The 16,653-nt window shown below is 40.8% G+C and overlaps 1 protein-coding gene across 2 annotated transcripts in view; it reads left to right on the top strand.

Annotated features, from left to right (window-relative positions):
* The first annotated feature begins 3,140 nt into the window (after positions 1-3,140).
* Positions 3,141-16,653, top strand: part of MTUS1 (microtubule associated scaffold protein 1) — a 160,210-nt gene continuing 146,697 nt past the window's right edge. Inside the window, exon 1 of one of the 2 annotated variants that reach the window (XM_029226358.1) lies at positions 3,141-3,237. The gene's annotated coding sequence lies outside the window, so the exon portion shown is untranslated. Of the gene's footprint in view, positions 3,238-3,502; positions 3,681-16,653 lie in introns of those variants that run through there. The other variant, XM_029226357.1, reaches the window with a different exon arrangement.

Raw genomic sequence — 16,653 nt, 5'->3', positions numbered from 1 at the left:
TCCTCCCTACTCAAATCAATGGTACTAGAGTTTCCCTCTTGGGAATTAAGGCTGGAATCCTTTTTCCATTTCTGATTGAATGTGACTTTGGGAAAATTAGCTGGAAGCTCTACCCCAGGGAGATGTCAATGTTAATAAAATTCTAAGGTATTTGCTAACTCATCATTTTCACCATAATCACAGCATGTTAGAATTTTATGTACTAAAGTTTTCCTTTTTAGATAAACTAGAGAACAAATAGTTTGAAAGCATCTATTGAGCATTTTGCTTTTTTCCCCCATTAATGCATGAGAAATTTGATCATTTATTTTATCTCTAAGTGAAATTAGTAGGGAGGGAATATGAGCCATTCCTGATGGCAAAACTTGAGGTGGTGAAAAATTTTAAGTTTTAGAACGGGTACTATTATTTACATGGTTCAAAATTCAAAAAATACAAAATTATATCTAGTTCAGTTTATCTTCAAACCCTGCCTTCCAGTTGTCTAGCTCCCTTCCCAAGAAGCAACCAATCTTATCAGTTTCTGGTCTATCTTTTCAGAGACATATTATGCTTCTACAAACAAACAACTGTATACAATTTCCCCTTTTTAATAGAAAATAACATACTATTACATAGTTGTTTTGTATTTAAAAATTTGTGCACATAATGTATCTTGGAGATCATTTCATGAAAGTTCAAAGAGCCTTCTCATTCTTTTTTTTTAAGCCTTCATAGGATGTCATTTTCTGGCTATATCATAATTTACCAGTCTTTTATTAATGAATGTACTTAAAAAAATCTTTTGTTATTAAAAATGCTGAAATGGACAAGCTTATATACACCTGCCATTTCTCATGTGTGTTGTAAGATAAATTCTTATAGGTAGACTTACTGGCTCAAAGGATATGTGCCTTTAATTTTGTAAGGTATTGTGAATTGCCCTTGACGGAGATCATTCTAATTTACATTCATAATCTGCATCGTGACTACTTGTTTCTCCACACTTCTGTCAACACACAGTGGTTATTAAACTTTCTAATCTTTGTTAATCTGAGCAGTGAAAAAATGGTTTCTCAGTATAGTTTTAATTTGCAGTTTTCTAATGGAGAAAAAAATGCTAACTTTTTTTTTTTTTTAGGACAAAGGACCACAAAGTTATGTGGGGTTATTATCACCCTTAGTATTGTTCCTGGAGTCTGTAGCAGGTCAACATCAGAGTTCAGAGATCAAGAACATGGCAACATGCCCAGAACTGAGATGGAAAAAAGTCAGCAGGCCCCATTTCAAGCATATTTGCCTTGACAGCGTCCCAGATGATGTCCCTAGAAGGTAACTTCTGTTTTTATGTGGATGCAATTAGAAGCTAAGTTTCAGATTCCCCAATGGCCCCAAAAGCTGATTCTAAGTACTTAGGAGAAGGTTTTGTTTTGTTTTTGTTTTTTCCCTTCAATCTATACCATGGAAAAATGAAGTAAAACAGGTTCTATATTTATAGATATAACTAAGCCACACAGTAGAACTGTGGGGGGTTGGACCAAGTCACCTGGCTCACACGAGGGTTATAAAGATTAAATGGTATGTTTAACACCGCAGTTATTCTGCTTAGGGAGGAGGCATGTTGCTAATTAGCATATTTGCCTGGTGACTTGCAGAAACAATGTCAGTGCTTTGTTTTATTTTGGTTTGTTTTTTGGTGCTTTTGCATAAGAGAGAACCATTCAAAGGTGTTTAATGCTGTACCTCTTTAAAAATAATCACAAAGGACTGTCATCATGTAATGGAATTAAAAGATTAGGAGTTAGGTTAGCTGGGCTGGTGCTTGCCCCTCACTAGCTGTGTGACCTTGAGCAAATCGCTTCACCTTTCTGAGCTTCCATTTCCTCACTTGAAAAATGGAGGTAATAATCTGACCTATATACCACTGGATCTTGCTGAAGAACTAATGGAACACTGTGCACATGAAAAGGCTTTATAACAGTAAATGGCACTACATCTGTTAGTTGATCTGATATTGATAGTATAGAAAACTTTGTCAATTACAGTATCCTCAGCTTAACTCTCAGAAAAAAACTTACTTCTCTTAAAAATCTTTTGGCAAATCCAAACCAGGTAATTAAACATTTAAAAAAAATTTCGACTCAAGTTGCCCGACATTTAATGGTTCAATAATGTTACATCCCTCGTAGGTGGACTAGCCCCTTTGGAAAAGCTTGGTATTAAAAATATGCCGATAGATGAAAATATTTTATGGGCGTAATAGACAGCTATGGTTGAAATTTGTTCAGTTTAGCAAAAAGGACGTAATTTGTGTTTAGAGAAAAGTGGGTCGGGCTTCGTTTCTGCCCCTGGTGTTCTAGTCTCCTTTCCACTTTTTTTTTTTTTTTTTCGCGGTGCGCGGGCCTCTCACTGTTGTGGCCTCTCCCGTTGCGGAGCACAGGCTCCGGACGCGCAGGCTCAGCGGCCATGGCTCACGGGCCCAGCCGCTCCGCGGCATGTGGGATCTTCCCGGAACAGGGCACGGACCCATGTCCCCTGCATCGGCAGGCGGACTCTCAACCACTGCGCCACCAGGGAAGCCCTCCTTTCCACTTTTTATTCGAAGATCTAACAGCTGGAGCTCATGGCTTTAACCTTTAATAGGTGTTTGCTGGTAAACCTTTTAGAAGCACGAAGATAGTACAGAGCGGGAGTCAGACACTCTGAAGAGACAGTCGCTGCTGGTTCCTTGCAAACCTCCGCCCAGATAATTCTGCCACCTTCTCACTCCGTATCCCCACCCTGTCCCCCGCTCGCGGCCCTGCCCCATGGCGACAGGGAAGCCAGGGAGCTGGCACGGAAAACACAGGTGGCAAGAGGGGGAGTAGGAGGCAAGATCCACTCGGCAGCAGGCCAGGTTTGGGGCCCCAGCTCCGGGCGCGGCTGAGCCCCGGTCGCCCGCGGGGACCTGCGTGGTTTCGGACCTGTGAGGTCTCGGGCCTCTGTGGCCTCCGACCTGCGCTTCTACCAGGTGCGCAGGCAGCAGCCCGGGGCGCCGCGTCGCGCGTGGCAACAGGTGCATCGCGTCCAGGAACAGACGCCGCAGGCGTGGGGCGGGTCGGCACTTAGCCCGGGAGCGCGCGCGGCTCCGGGATTGGGACCCGGGAGCGCGAGAGGAGGGAGGGAGCTGGCGGGCGGGCCAGGCCCGCCTACCTGCGGAGCGGAGCCCAGCCGAGCGGAGCGGAGCGCGGCGGGAGCCTCCAGGGCCGGTGTCTCGAGGTACAGCCCCACGCGTCTTTCAAGTTTCTTGGGGCGCAGCGCCCTTGGCTGCCGCCTGGCCTTTGTCTCCAGCTGCGAGGCGCAGGCTGGGGCCGCCTGGAAGGGGCGGCGGCGGGCGAGGGGGGCAGAGGGGGCCGAGTTTTGCCATTTACAAGTTTCCCGAGCTCCCAGCCCTGGCTCCACCCCCGGCGGCCGGAGAGGCGGGGAGGCTGGGGCGCCCCGGACTCCGGGTTCCCGCCTGGCAGTTGCAGCGGCTGGTGGGGGCGGGAGTTGGCGACAAGCCGTGGGTCCCCAGGGGCAGGCGCTGCCCGCTGGGCACTGGTGGCACCCGGGCCTCCCGGGTGGGCCTGGCGCGACTCCGCCGAGGGTCCAAAGGGCGCCCGGGCTCGGAGTGCTGGTCTCCCGGCTCCCCGGGGGCTCGGGGTTGGCTCGAGGCGCTGCGGGTAAGTGCGGAGTTGCGTCGATTGCCCAGCCGGTGCGCAGTGGGGATCTCGGGAGAGTGTGGAGAGCGGACGCCCTGAACGCGACCGTCACAGGGTGCCGGACTGGCTCTGAGGGAGGGGGCGGGTATTCTGGGACCTTGGGTGCCAAAGTTGGGGGAAAGATGGGGAGGCTGTGGAGGGCTGGTCTCACGGCGGGGGGAGCAGCGCAGCTCGTGCGGAAGGGACGGATGCGGATTACGTAGCTGTCACCTTGAAAGTGACCGAAGGCGTTTACTTTAGAGTTAGTTACGCAGACTGACAAGCCCGCAGCCGGAAGCCGCCCACCAGACACTTGACCCGCCTGGGCCCGTCCGGACCCCCCTGGGCCTGGCACTCAGTCTTCCTGCTGGGCGGTTCGCTTGGGCCCATTCTCAGCATAAGCAATCAGGGCTGAAAAGATGGCATTAATGAGGTTGCTGCAATTCCCAAGGTCCTCTCGCCTGTGTCTTATTACTTCCTGCGGTTCACATGTGCTTTTGTAGCTCTTTAGAAAAATGCACTCTTAACTAAGGTCACCTGATTGACTACAGTAATTAGTGGACATAGGTGTTTACCTACCTTAAATCTCTGTCCTTTTTTTTTTGTCAGACATAAACTCTTTTCTACTAAGTTATTTATTGATTCTGACTTGGACTAATTTATTTTGGAGTAAGAATGGAGAGATTAATTTTTCATTTAGCCTGCAAAAGTTTCACATGCCCCATTAACTACTATTTGTTTCAAGTAGTCAGTGTACTAAGAAATCCAGTGTGTTTTGTTTTCTTTGTTTGAATAAAGTCTTAGGCGAAACGGGAGATGAAAGCATTTGTGTTTTGCCAGGTGATAGGAATTCAACCATCTTCACATTAAACCTTGAGCCCTTGCGCTGGAGGGTGAGCCTGGAGGGAAAGAGGCAGACCATCTAGGAGGCAGGGGAATTTTAAAAAATGAGAGTAGCTCCTTCCTGGGAACCTACGACCTCCTTAGGGAGTTTAAATACACTTAGATAACAGTGTGTGGTTAACCCTGAAAGGAATTGCATAGTTGGAATTGCAGTTCTGTAGGCAAACCTATTTTTCAGGGATAATTAGGGCAGGAAATGATGGGCAATTTAAATTGAACCAATGATGTCCTGTTTGTATAATGCTTTACAATGTATAAAGTGCTTTTATTGATTTTTTTTTTTTCTCCCCTCAAGTACAAAATTCCCTAAGGAAAGTTAGGCTCTAGAGCACAGGCTCAGTAGTTGTGGCGCACGGGCTTAGTTGCTCCGCGGCCTGTGGGATCATCCTGAATCAGGGCTCGAACCCGTGTCCCCTACATTGGCAGGTGGATTCTTAACCACTACACCACCAGGGAAGTCCCACAGTATTTTCTTTACACTTGCTAACCTATAGCAGATTTACTTATTACAGTATATAGTTTATATAAAACTATAACTGTAGTTAATAGTGTTGCATGATGTTTTCTTTTCTGCTTAACATATCATGAGAAACTTCCCATGTCATTACAGTTCTACATAATATTAGTGGCTACATAATACTACACTGTATAGATGTAACAATTTATTTAACCATTTCCTTATAGCTGAACTTTTCATTTATTTCCAATTACTATTATTAAATATATACTGATGCAACAAATATCCTTTATAAAACTTTATATATGTCCTGTATTTCCTTAGGATGGAGTCCTGTGGAATACAGTTGATGGCTCAAAGATCTATTGATACAGAGTGACCACTGCTTCCAAAAAAAAAAATGTTTTACCAAAGTTTGTTCCCACCAGTTCCCATTCTATGAGAGTACTTGTGTTACTGTATTTTTGTTAATATGGAGACTCATCCTGCAAAGGAAAAATAATTATTGCCAGCCTTATAGGTGAACAGTGCTATCTCAATATTTAAATTTCATTTTTTTGATTCCAAATGATGTTGAATATAAAAAATCTCTAGTTATTTTCCATTTTTATTCCCTTTTAATTGAATGTAGTGCCCAATTTTTCTCCTGGAGATACTAGTATTTTTCTAGTAATTCATAAGAGCCTGTGATAGTAAACTTTTGCCTTTCGTCGTGCAGATATTCGCCCCCCTCCAATTTTGTCTTTGTCTTATAAAGACAAACACTTAGCACATGTTTATAGTAGTTTTGACTTATAGAAGTTCTGTACTTCAATGTAGCCAAATCTGTTGACTTTCTCAAAAACAAAAATTTTAACTCTTCTGAATCATAGCCCAAGAATGATGTATGACAGTGGCACAAGATAACTTTTACAAGAATTCTCCAGAATCCTGAATTGGATTTTTTTCAAATCCGTTAGGAGAATCTCCATGTCTTGGAGTAGAAACTGTTGCAAAACAGATTGCTCTGTTGATGAGAGATAGTTGTGCATGGTATGTAACATTAGGAACAACATTCTTTGAAATCTGAGAAGAAAGTTTTAAATCCCAGGGAATGAGCTTTCAGATCTGTTCTGTGATTATGTAAACTGGGCTCACAATCCATTTATCTTCAGTAGTTCATTTATAGTATTATCTTGTCACAATTCTTTTTTTATTCATTATTGTAGTTTCATACTGAATTGTTGTTTTAAAAATGTTAACACTTTTTAAAATTATTTTATTTTTTAGTTTTTGGCTGTGTTGGGTCTTCGTTGCTGTGTGCGGGCTTTCTCTAGTTGCGGCTAGCCAGGGCTGCTCTTCGTTGATGTGTGTGGGCTTCTCATTGCAGGGGCTTCTCTTGGGGCAGCATGGGCTCTAGGCGCGCCAGCTTCAGTAGTTGCAGCACCCGTGCTCAGTAGTTGTGGCTCACAGGCTCTAGAGCACAGGCTCAGTAGTTGTGGCCCACGGGCTTAGTTGCTCTGCAGCATGTGGGAGCTTCCTGGACCAGGGCTCAAACCCGTGTCCCCTGCATTGGCAGGCGGATTCTTTTTTTTTTTTTCCCACACACACACACTGTATTTTATTTTTACAAGAGATAAATAAACTGACACCAAGCATTGCAAATGGATGACCACAATAAAAGCAACAATGATTGCAATTACCAAACACGAAACACACTCATACTATGTCATAATATTGACATTCAGTCCAGTAGTCCTCCACTGTAACAGCTCCTTTACTTTGCAGTGAAAATTGATTTGTATATTTTTTGCCTCTGAGTCCTTGTGGGATTTTTTTTATTCAAACAGAAAGTCACAAAAATTATAATCATCCTCATCAGTTCACTCAGTCCCATGTAATTTTTTTCATCTTTTGTTCGCACTTTCATGAATTCATCAGTTTTCCATTAGAGTTCTGAAAATGTTTATTCATTCAGCAGTATAGTCAGTTACCAGAAACCTGTACTTGTCAGAGTCTTTTCCATGAATTCCTTGAAGCTGAAACCCTTTTATAGGAACATTTTTGCAAAAGCACCAGAGCACACCCAGAACTGTCTGTAAATGACAAAAGACTTAAAAATGACCACAGCTAAAGATTTGATGAAAGTTCATAATAATGCAATTGACAAGGAAATTTAGTTATTTCTGAGATACACATTTTAAAGTAATAACTAGAGTTATGACTTATAACATTATACCAGAACATATAAGATTTTTAGAAATTTCATGTAATGTCTGAAGCATTTATATTAACATATTTCCATACAAATAACCCAAAGAAAGTTTTGTATTTTTTTTTTGTTTTTTTATGTTGCAGGTTCTTATTAGTCATCAGTTTTATACACATCAGTGTCTACATGTCAATCCCAATCGCCCAATTCAGTACACCACCATCCCCACCCCACCACGGTTTTCCCCCCTTAGTGTGCATACGTTTGTTCTCTTCATCTGTGGCTCAACTTCTGCCCTGCAAACCAGTTCATCTGTACCATTTTTCTAGCAGTAACCACTGCTCCAGCAGGGAAGCCCCATACTGAATTGTTGATATGAGTCTTTTTTTTTCTTTCCTTTTCTTTTTTTTCTTGTGAATTATGACTATTTATTTCACATGCCCCCCCTTTGAACAACCACAACATAGACATTCAAGAAAAAGAAGAAAACAGTCTTCAGCTGATTCAAACCAGTGATACCGAAAGACTCACTATCTATTTATACACAGGATAACTATATTCTTAAGTAACCAGAGTTACTCCTACACCTTTCGTTTTCTTTTCCTTACCCATCCTCATCTCTATTGTTTTTAAACATCTTTATTGCAGTATAATTGCTTTACAATGGTGTGTTAGTTTCCGCTGCATAACAAAGTGAATCAGCTATATGTATACAAACATCCCCATATTTCCTCCCTCTTGCATCTCCCCCACCCTCCCTATCCCACCCCTCTAAGTGGTCACAAAGCACCGAGCTGATCTCCCTGTGCTAGTGGCTGCTTCCCACTAGCTATTTTACGTTTGGTAGTGTATATATGTCCGTGCCACTCTCTTCGTCCCAGCTTACCCTTCCCCCTCCCCATATCCTCAAGTCCATTCTCTACGTCTGCGTCTTTATTCCTGTCCTGCCCCTAGGGTTTTCAGAACCTTTTTTTTTTAGATTCCATATATTTGTGTTAGCATACAGTATTTCCTTTTCTCTTTCTGACTTCACTCTGTGTGACAGACTCTAGGTCCATCCACCTCACTACAAATAACTCAATTTCATTTCTTTTTATGGCTGAGTAATATTACATTGTATATATGTGCCACATCTTCTTTATCCATTCATCTGTTGATGGACACTTAGGTTGCTTCCATGTCCTGGCTATTGTAAATAGAGCTGCAATGAGCATTGTGGTACATGACTCTTTTTGAATGATGGTTTTCTCAGGGTATATGCCCAGTAGTGGGATTGCTGGGTCGTATGGTGGTTCTTTTTTTTTTTAACAAATTTGTTTGTTTTATTTATTTATTTTTGACTGTGTTGGGTCTTTGTTGCTGTGCACAGGCTTTCTCTAGTTGCGGCGAGCGGGGGCTACTCTTGTTTTCAGTGCGTAGGCTTCTTGTTGTGGTGGCTTCTCTTGTCGCAGAGCACGGGCTCCAGGCGCATGGGCCTCAGTAGTTGTGGCTTGCAGGCTCTAGAGCGCAGGCTCAGTAGTTGTGGCTCACGGGCTTAGTTGCTCCGCAGCATGTGGAATCCTCCCGGACCAGGGCTCGAACCCGTGTCCCCTGTGTTGGCAGGCAGGTTCTTAACCACTGTGCCACCAGGGAAGCCCCGTATGGTAGCTCTTTTTTTTTTTAAGTTTTATTTATTTTTTTATACAGCAGGTTCTTATTAGTTACCCATTTTATACATATTACTGTATACATGTCAATCCCAATCTCTCAATTCATCCCACCCCCCCACTTTCCCCTCTTGGTGTCCATACATTTGTTCTCTACATCTGTGTCTCTATTTCTGCCCTGCAAACTGGTTCATCTGTACCATTTTTCTAGGTTCCACATGTATGCGTTAATATATGTTATTTATTTTTCTCTTTCTGACTTACTTCATTCTGTATGATAGTCTCTAGATCCATCCATGTCTCTACAAATGACCCAATTTCGTTCCTTTTTATGGTTGAGTAGTATTCCATTGTATATATGTGCCACATCTTCTTTATCCATTCATGTGTCGATGGCATTTAGGTTGCTTCCATGACCTGGCTATTGTACATAGTGCTGCAATGAACATTGAGGTGCATGTGTCTTTTTGAATGATGGTTTTCTCTGGGTATATGCCCAGCAGTGAGATTGCTGGGTCATATGGTAATTCTATTTCTAGTTTTTTAAGGAACCAGTGTGAGTCTTTTCTTGATGTCTGGTAAGATGTATATGTAATTTAAAATGTTTTCCAAATTAATTTTTAACACTACTCATAAACTATTGATTTGAGGGGGGAAAAAAAAAGCCTTCCAGATTTCTCAAACTTGGGTTATCTTTCCATACGATGGAAACTTAAATATACCCTGAGGATGTCTAAAGACCTCACTAAGAGTGCTCTCTCCATAGGAGCCTGAGTTCCTGCCTTTCCCTCCCCATCTTTTTGAGCCTAACAATAAGCCATAGGCCCATATATGAGCTGTGAGGATGAGGTTGGTATGTGGTGTGTGTTTGGAGGTACTTAGAAATGGGCCCAGACTCTCTGGAGGTAGGTGAACCTAGGAGGAAGTGACCATCAGCACTTAGCTGGCAGCAGTGGCTTGTGGCCGCTGCAGGAGATAAAGAGTGACCAAGAATGAGTGATCCTGACCTGCAGGAAAAGAAGGATTAAATGGTTTGGTATGACATTAGCCAGCCTGAAATGTGGTTCAGAAAAGCATGCTTTGATCAGGGTTCTCCACACTTGGCTTGGGACAGTCCAATGTAACTAGGAACTGAGTTTGCCAACTTCTAACAATTTACTTCTAAACAAGTTTTATAAAAGATTGCCCTAATGGTAGTTTCCTTTTTTTTTTTTTTTTTGGCCGCATCATGCAGCATTCGAGATCTTAGTTCCTCGACCAGGGATCAAATCCATGCCCCCTGCAGTGGAAGCGGGAGACCTAACCACTGGACTGCTAGGGAAGTCCCTGGTAGTTTCCTTTTTAAAATGACTTCAGTATTCTTTGAAATCAGCAGTTATTACTCTTCTGTGTGGGTGGTTATTCATGATATTAATGCATGACTTTTTCTTGTTCACTTGGCTCCAGATGAAAAAGACGTTTCCATTTTGGGGATGACAGATTTGGGGACTAATCTTTACTGTGTAGATAGATACAATAAAACTTCATTTTCATATACCATAAGTAAATTTGCAGTTTGTGATTGCCCTGATGTCTAACTTTTACACAATCAAGGAAAAAATGGTTTGCTCCACAAATTTAGAGTGTAAACAAGGTTGAACCTAGTGATATTTTACTTAGGTAAATAGCTTTCGAGCATTTTAGAAGTACATATTTGCATACAAGTCTGATTCCCAAACAACTTTGTTTGTTCATTAAAGCTAGTAGGTTTTCCTTAGCCTTGTGTTTAAGTCCCATACTGAAGAGAAGTAAAAATGTATTTACTTAAAGATAAACTGTATTTAGGTCTTGCGAGTAGGCCCAGATCTAAATTAATAAATGTTTTTGTGTACACATTACTTACATGAGTAAAAGAAAAACTACACATCCTACCTGTAGTCTAACCTAAAACTTTTATTTCATTTTGAAGTTGTAAAACTACAGATAGTTTTGAAGGCAGTTAAAGTTTCTTTTAAGGAAATGTTTACCTCTTTAGTAGGGTGAATAGATTCTTCTTGAGCAGTGAAGGAAGATGAAGAGTGGGCCATAAGTTTCTCAAGCTAGCTGGAAAGGGCAGAGTGGTCGCGAGGAAATTTCTTCCAGGTATTGTCATTTCGTTTGAGATTGTACTGATTTCATGTTTCAGTAAGAGCTGTGCTGAGCTGAAGGGCAGGCCTGGCCAGCCCCCTACTGTGTGTACACAGCAAAAGGAAGAGCTGAGACTAGGAAGAAAACAGCCAGGAACGAATCGGTCTTCTAGGTAAGGTGCCATGGAGAGAGGGTTTTAAAGCCATTAAATTACCTTATCATTCTTTTAATTCGTGCCTTGTCAATTTATATTTAAGTTCAATGCAAAGAAAAGAAAATCAGTGTTTAGTTTGAGGGCGAATCATTCATAATCACCTGATCTTCTGCAGTTAAGCAAAACATTTCAGGACATTTTGTGTCCTCAGTTGGCACTGAGGAAGGAGCCCCTCTGGGAGAGAGTCACACTTATCAAAAGAGTAGGAAGGAGAGGTGAAAAAATATATTCTTGTGTGAATAAACATATAGCATGACTAATGTTTATGGCAGTGTTCACGTTTGACTGTTGGCTGTTAACTCATCTTCTATGCTTTTTCTGCATTAGAAACTTGGTAATATTTAACTCGGGCATTATTTACATACACCACAATTCTGAAGGAAAAGTCAATATTTCTTCATCTTATTTCAGATAAGCAGGTCATATAATGTGTTCAGCAGTGTTCAGTGACAAATGAGAAATTCCCTTTTATATTTATCTTGTAGATGGTCTTGATGGTTAGTAACAATTAATGATATCCAGTTGAAACTGCATCTTTTAAAAACATAGTTCCCTTGGCTAGCTTCATGGAACAAAAATAGAAGCCAGTACAGATATAAGCAGTCTAAGATATGACATCCACACATGGACTCACCCCCTTTTCCCAACCTCTGTGTCAAGTTGATTGAGTTGTATTTACCAGAAGAGCTACCAGTTAAACCTCCCTGTGCTATAAAAAGTCTTTTTTCTTGTACAGTAAACTGCTACACTATAGTCATCTTATTCCTGGGCAGATTATAGAGTTGAACCATGTTTGCACACTTCTACTAACCTAATAGTCTATAATTCAAATGAGGATTTCAGATGTCTTGGTGGTGAGAGAGTAAGAAAGATGGGAGAAATGGGTTACAGAGGGTAAATTTTTTTATTTACCAAGAAAAATGAGCTTGTTTTGTTGGTCTTCAATCTAGACCCTGTATGTAGAGCCAGGCCACTTATAGTGTACAGTTACGATTATGTTTTTTTTTTTTTTTTTTTTTTTTTTGTGGTATGCGGGCCTCTCACTGCTGTGGCCGCTCCCGTTGCGGAGCACAGGCTCCGGACGCGTGGGCTCAGCGGCCATGGCTCAGGGGCCCAGCCGCTCCGCGGCATGTGGGATCTTCCCAGACCGGGGCACGAACCCGTGTCCCCTGCATCGGCAGGCGGACTCTCAACCACTGCGCCACCAGGGAAGCCCAAGGATTATGTTTTTATGTTAAGTGATGAATAAAAGGCATGAGTAACAGTCCTTGCTGTTGGAATCTTAAGTTTGATTTTCATCCGCCTCAAACCGTGATTTGAGCACTTCCTACGGGCCAAAGACTGTGCAGGGTAGATATGGGGGAAAAAAAGGAAAACTGCTCCAGTTCTCAGAGGAGTCAGCCAGAAGAGCCTCCGCCATTGGGAAAAGGGCAGTTTGGGACAGTTAGTGTGTCCAGGTTACTAGACATATCCTCTTGAGTCGTTACCATTGTGTCATACATTGGAAATTCTGCTTACTACATTGACCAAATTTTGGTAGACATAAAGTTTTTTTTGACATTTTTGGTTATCTAAAGACTTCTGATCCTTAATCACTCTTATTCTTTTCCTTCTCACCAAAAGATACTTAGCACTACAGTCTGTGGTTTCACTTACTTTCTCTGGATAAGCTTTTTAGTGACTTTTTCCCATATCTTTTTATTACTTCTTATGAGCTTCTTGAGGATAGGGTCTAAACCTTATGATGCTGGGTAAGATTGTACTTTGAATAATTATTTGTACCAGATGTAGCCTGGAATAAATCATCTAGAGCTCTGAGCTCTGATGGCATGGAAGTTTGAAATTCTTTCTTCAGTTAGTCACAGCTACTAGAGGTCTTTTAAGCCTGAGATATTAATTTCCTCACTGCTTTTCTCGACTTTTCTCCTTGTCCTCTCTTGGTGCCTCTCCCCTCCATCCACCGTGATACACTCAGCAAGCAGCTCAACCTGTCACTTCATGTCCCTCTGGAAGACTGTACCATTAGGAGTTAAGGTCCCATATAGCTGGAAGGCATGAGGCTCCTATTCCTTTGGAGTTATAATTCTGTTTTATTATGAAGTGCCATTCTCAGAACATCTGGCATACCCATGTGCAAATACTTGTACAGAATTAATTCCACTTGTGATCATTTAATTCCGTTCTCCATTTAGGCAGACAGTCACATGTTGACAGTTTCTCGTGAATAGAGACTTGGGCTGTTTCTTGTCTGGGGAAATATGTATTTACATTTTAAAGAGGGATTTAGATGAATTTTCAGTCTGGGATTGCTTCTCTTAATACCTTTAATAAGATTTGTTTCAGAGTAGTTTTGCGTTTCTGTAGAACTTTTTGATGATTCACTAGAATTGCTGGTTATTGAATTTGATGTAGTTCTCAAGTATTGAATTTTGTGTTTAACGCTTAAAAAGTTCTGATGTGGCTTTATGGAAATATTAAATGACAACTATGCAGAGTGATTTACTAATTCATTTTAATGCCAGTATAAGAAGAATGGGTCCAGTCAATGAAAAGGGAATGGAGATAGGAAAAATCCTGCATTTCTCTTTTTATGAAAAATACTTTAAGTGATTTTATATTGCAGATGGGACCATTTTTTCTCTTAGTTGTGACTATTATGTTAGAAAATGTTGGTTACATCTTGTTACGCTGAACATTTAAAATTTATAACTGTATAGGTACATAATCAAATAAAAATTGTTTTCTACTTATATGGTATATGTGGAAGCCTCCAGGGCTGATTATTGTTTTTTTGTCTCTGCTTGCTCTTGTTTTTATTAAAATTGGAATAATAAAACAAATAGAGGTATTTCAACCTTGAGCTAGATTTTGCTCACCCTGATGTCCATTATGAAACCTTGGGGACATACTGTGTTATAGAACTGGAAAAAATGTTACTGGTATCCAGAACATTTGGCACAAGGATGTAGTAGAGAGCGCACAGACTTTGAAGTTAGACCAAATAGGGTTCGTGTCTGAGCTCTTCAATGTTAGCTTCGAGGCTTTGGATAAGTTAATTCAATGCCTTTGCGCCCAGCTGCCTCTTCAGGACAGTGGGGATAATACCTGTCTCCTGGAGTTATTCTACCATAGTACCCAATATATGAAAGGGATAAATGCTAATAATTTTCCTTTGTTTCTTGTTTTAAACCTCTTCTTATTCATGGATAGGAAGTTTCATTAATTTTCTCCACTCAATTTTGGTGGTGTTGCTTGGATCCTCTGGTGCTCTCTGTAGGGACTTAAATTCCAGGAACAGGAGCCTGATAACTTTCCTCTTCCTTAAAAAGAATTGGTTTATACCAGTACCAGTTGAGATTATTCATTATTTATTCTTCAACTCCACCTTTGTTACCTCTTGGTTTTCTTGGAAGTTTGTGTTTAGTGGAGTTGCTGATTTTTGTTTTTATATTTGAGCTGTATTTTTTTTAATTAAAGTAGATACTTTCATCTTTGCTAAAATCTGTAAATTATGTTGCCAGTTTGCTGTCAGCACATTCTAAAAGCTCTCAGAATTGAATCATCACTTTGAACCAGTAAAGCGCTTGTGGATTTTAAAGTACTGCCATCCTCTGTTCTAATTTTTAACCTGTAACTTAGTCCAACAACATTCATATTTAAGAGTTTTGGTTTTAAAATGTTACCATTAATATATAGAATTATTGAGGTAATGCTGAATTTTCATCTTTTGGACAAAGTGAAATAAAACAACACCATATGTTTTTGGAAAGTAACTTGTAAGTACGACATTAAGGACGTTTTCATTCAGTTATCACATCAACCCTATGAGGTAAACAGGGCAGGTTGTGAGAGCTCTGTTTTATACATGAGGAAATTGAGAAGCAGAACTCTTTGGATAAATGTTTTGTATTATGATGAGTAAGTTATGGAACCAGGACTAGGACCGAGATCTTCCCTCCTGGTCCATTCCCCACTCCAAATATGATACTGTTACTTGACTACTTCTAATGCCATAAGAAGTAATAAATCACTGTTGCTAGGATTTTCTTCACATTGCTGCTGCAGTGGGATCAAAGCCACATGGTAGTTTGGAAATGTAAAATTTCAGATGACATAGCTTAGAATTATGGTTTGTTGTTTTTCCATTTTCTAGCCCCAGAACATAAAACAGAATGTTAAATCTTGTAAGCCATTATGATTAGTAGCAGAAATGGAAAATTGACAGTTACAGATCATTACAACAGTATATTACATTTCTATAAGAATTTATAGTTTTCAGACTGCTTTTTCAAAAAGAACCTAATTAGATTCCTTTGAACGATCATCTGAATCATTTGATTATACAACAATACATTGTAAAGTATACCCATTTTACAGATAGTAATGCAGGGTCATGCATGTTGAATAGCAGCTAATATTTTTCTGAAACATTTTTTTTTTCCTATGGAAGCTTTGAATCCTATTTCCTTATTTTAAGCTACATAGAGGCAGGTAATTCTTGGGCGGATGGAGTTAACCCCAGGTAGAAATTTAACTAGGAGGTGAGGCCTGTTGTTAACCAGAACTGGGAAGAGAATGTCCCATAAAACCACAGTTACACCTTGGGTATCAACCATGGTTTCTAGCCCTAAAGGTCAACAGTTCTTATTACAAAAGTGACTTCTAAGGAATGTCTGCTGTTAGGACTTGGAAAGGAGGCCCCTTCAGGGAGGTTGACTCTTCCTTGGGCTGCCCCTGTGAGTTACATATGTACATACATTGACCTTCTGTTTAGGCACTCATATTGGCCAGTGGAAAGCCCAACACAGATAATCATTCTCAAGTAAAGGCTACAGGAAGTCGATGTTTAATGAAGGTTGCGAGATAAAATGTGAGGTGTTGACTTGTGTAACTGCACCCACACATAATGACACACACACACACACAGTGACATTTTTCAATTGGTCTTGGAGTGATTCAAATGGAAAATTATTTCCTTTTTGCCAAGTGGATTTTGAAGGGATATGGCAAGTGTCTGAAGGAGTCTAAACATGTCCCTGTTCATGATCATTTAACAATTTCAGGAAAAGATTTTATTTTAGCTTTGAACTCTACCCTGTGCACCTGGTCTGTCCTTATTTCCCTCAAACAGCCTGGGCTATTTTTTGGGTAATTTCTTTAAGTAGCTGTACATAATTCAGAAATGAAAAGGATGCACAGTTTTTACATCAAATCATTTCTTTAGCCCAGTTGTACAAAGCTTGACAGTGGCCTTTGATAGGCACTATGTGTAAATGGTGGTTAGGTTTTAGTTATTTTACTTTCATAGAGACAGTCCCTTCTGTGTTGGCTCAGTACTATCCTGAAACTTTGGCTTATTGTTTTAACTCATTCTTTTTACTGATTTTCATGAAAAGGCTTACTTTTTGATGGGATTCTGAAAATTATCTACACCATGA

The sequence above is a fragment of the Monodon monoceros genome, unplaced genomic scaffold (assembly GCF_005190385.1).
Source record: "Monodon monoceros isolate NGI ecotype Baffin Bay Population unplaced genomic scaffold, NGI_Narwhal_1 Super_Scaffold_17, whole genome shotgun sequence".
NCBI classification, from domain to species: Eukaryota; Metazoa; Chordata; class Mammalia; order Artiodactyla; family Monodontidae; genus Monodon; species Monodon monoceros.
The sequence above is the reverse complement of the archived record's forward strand: the minus strand, read 5'-3'. Positions and strand labels throughout refer to the sequence as shown.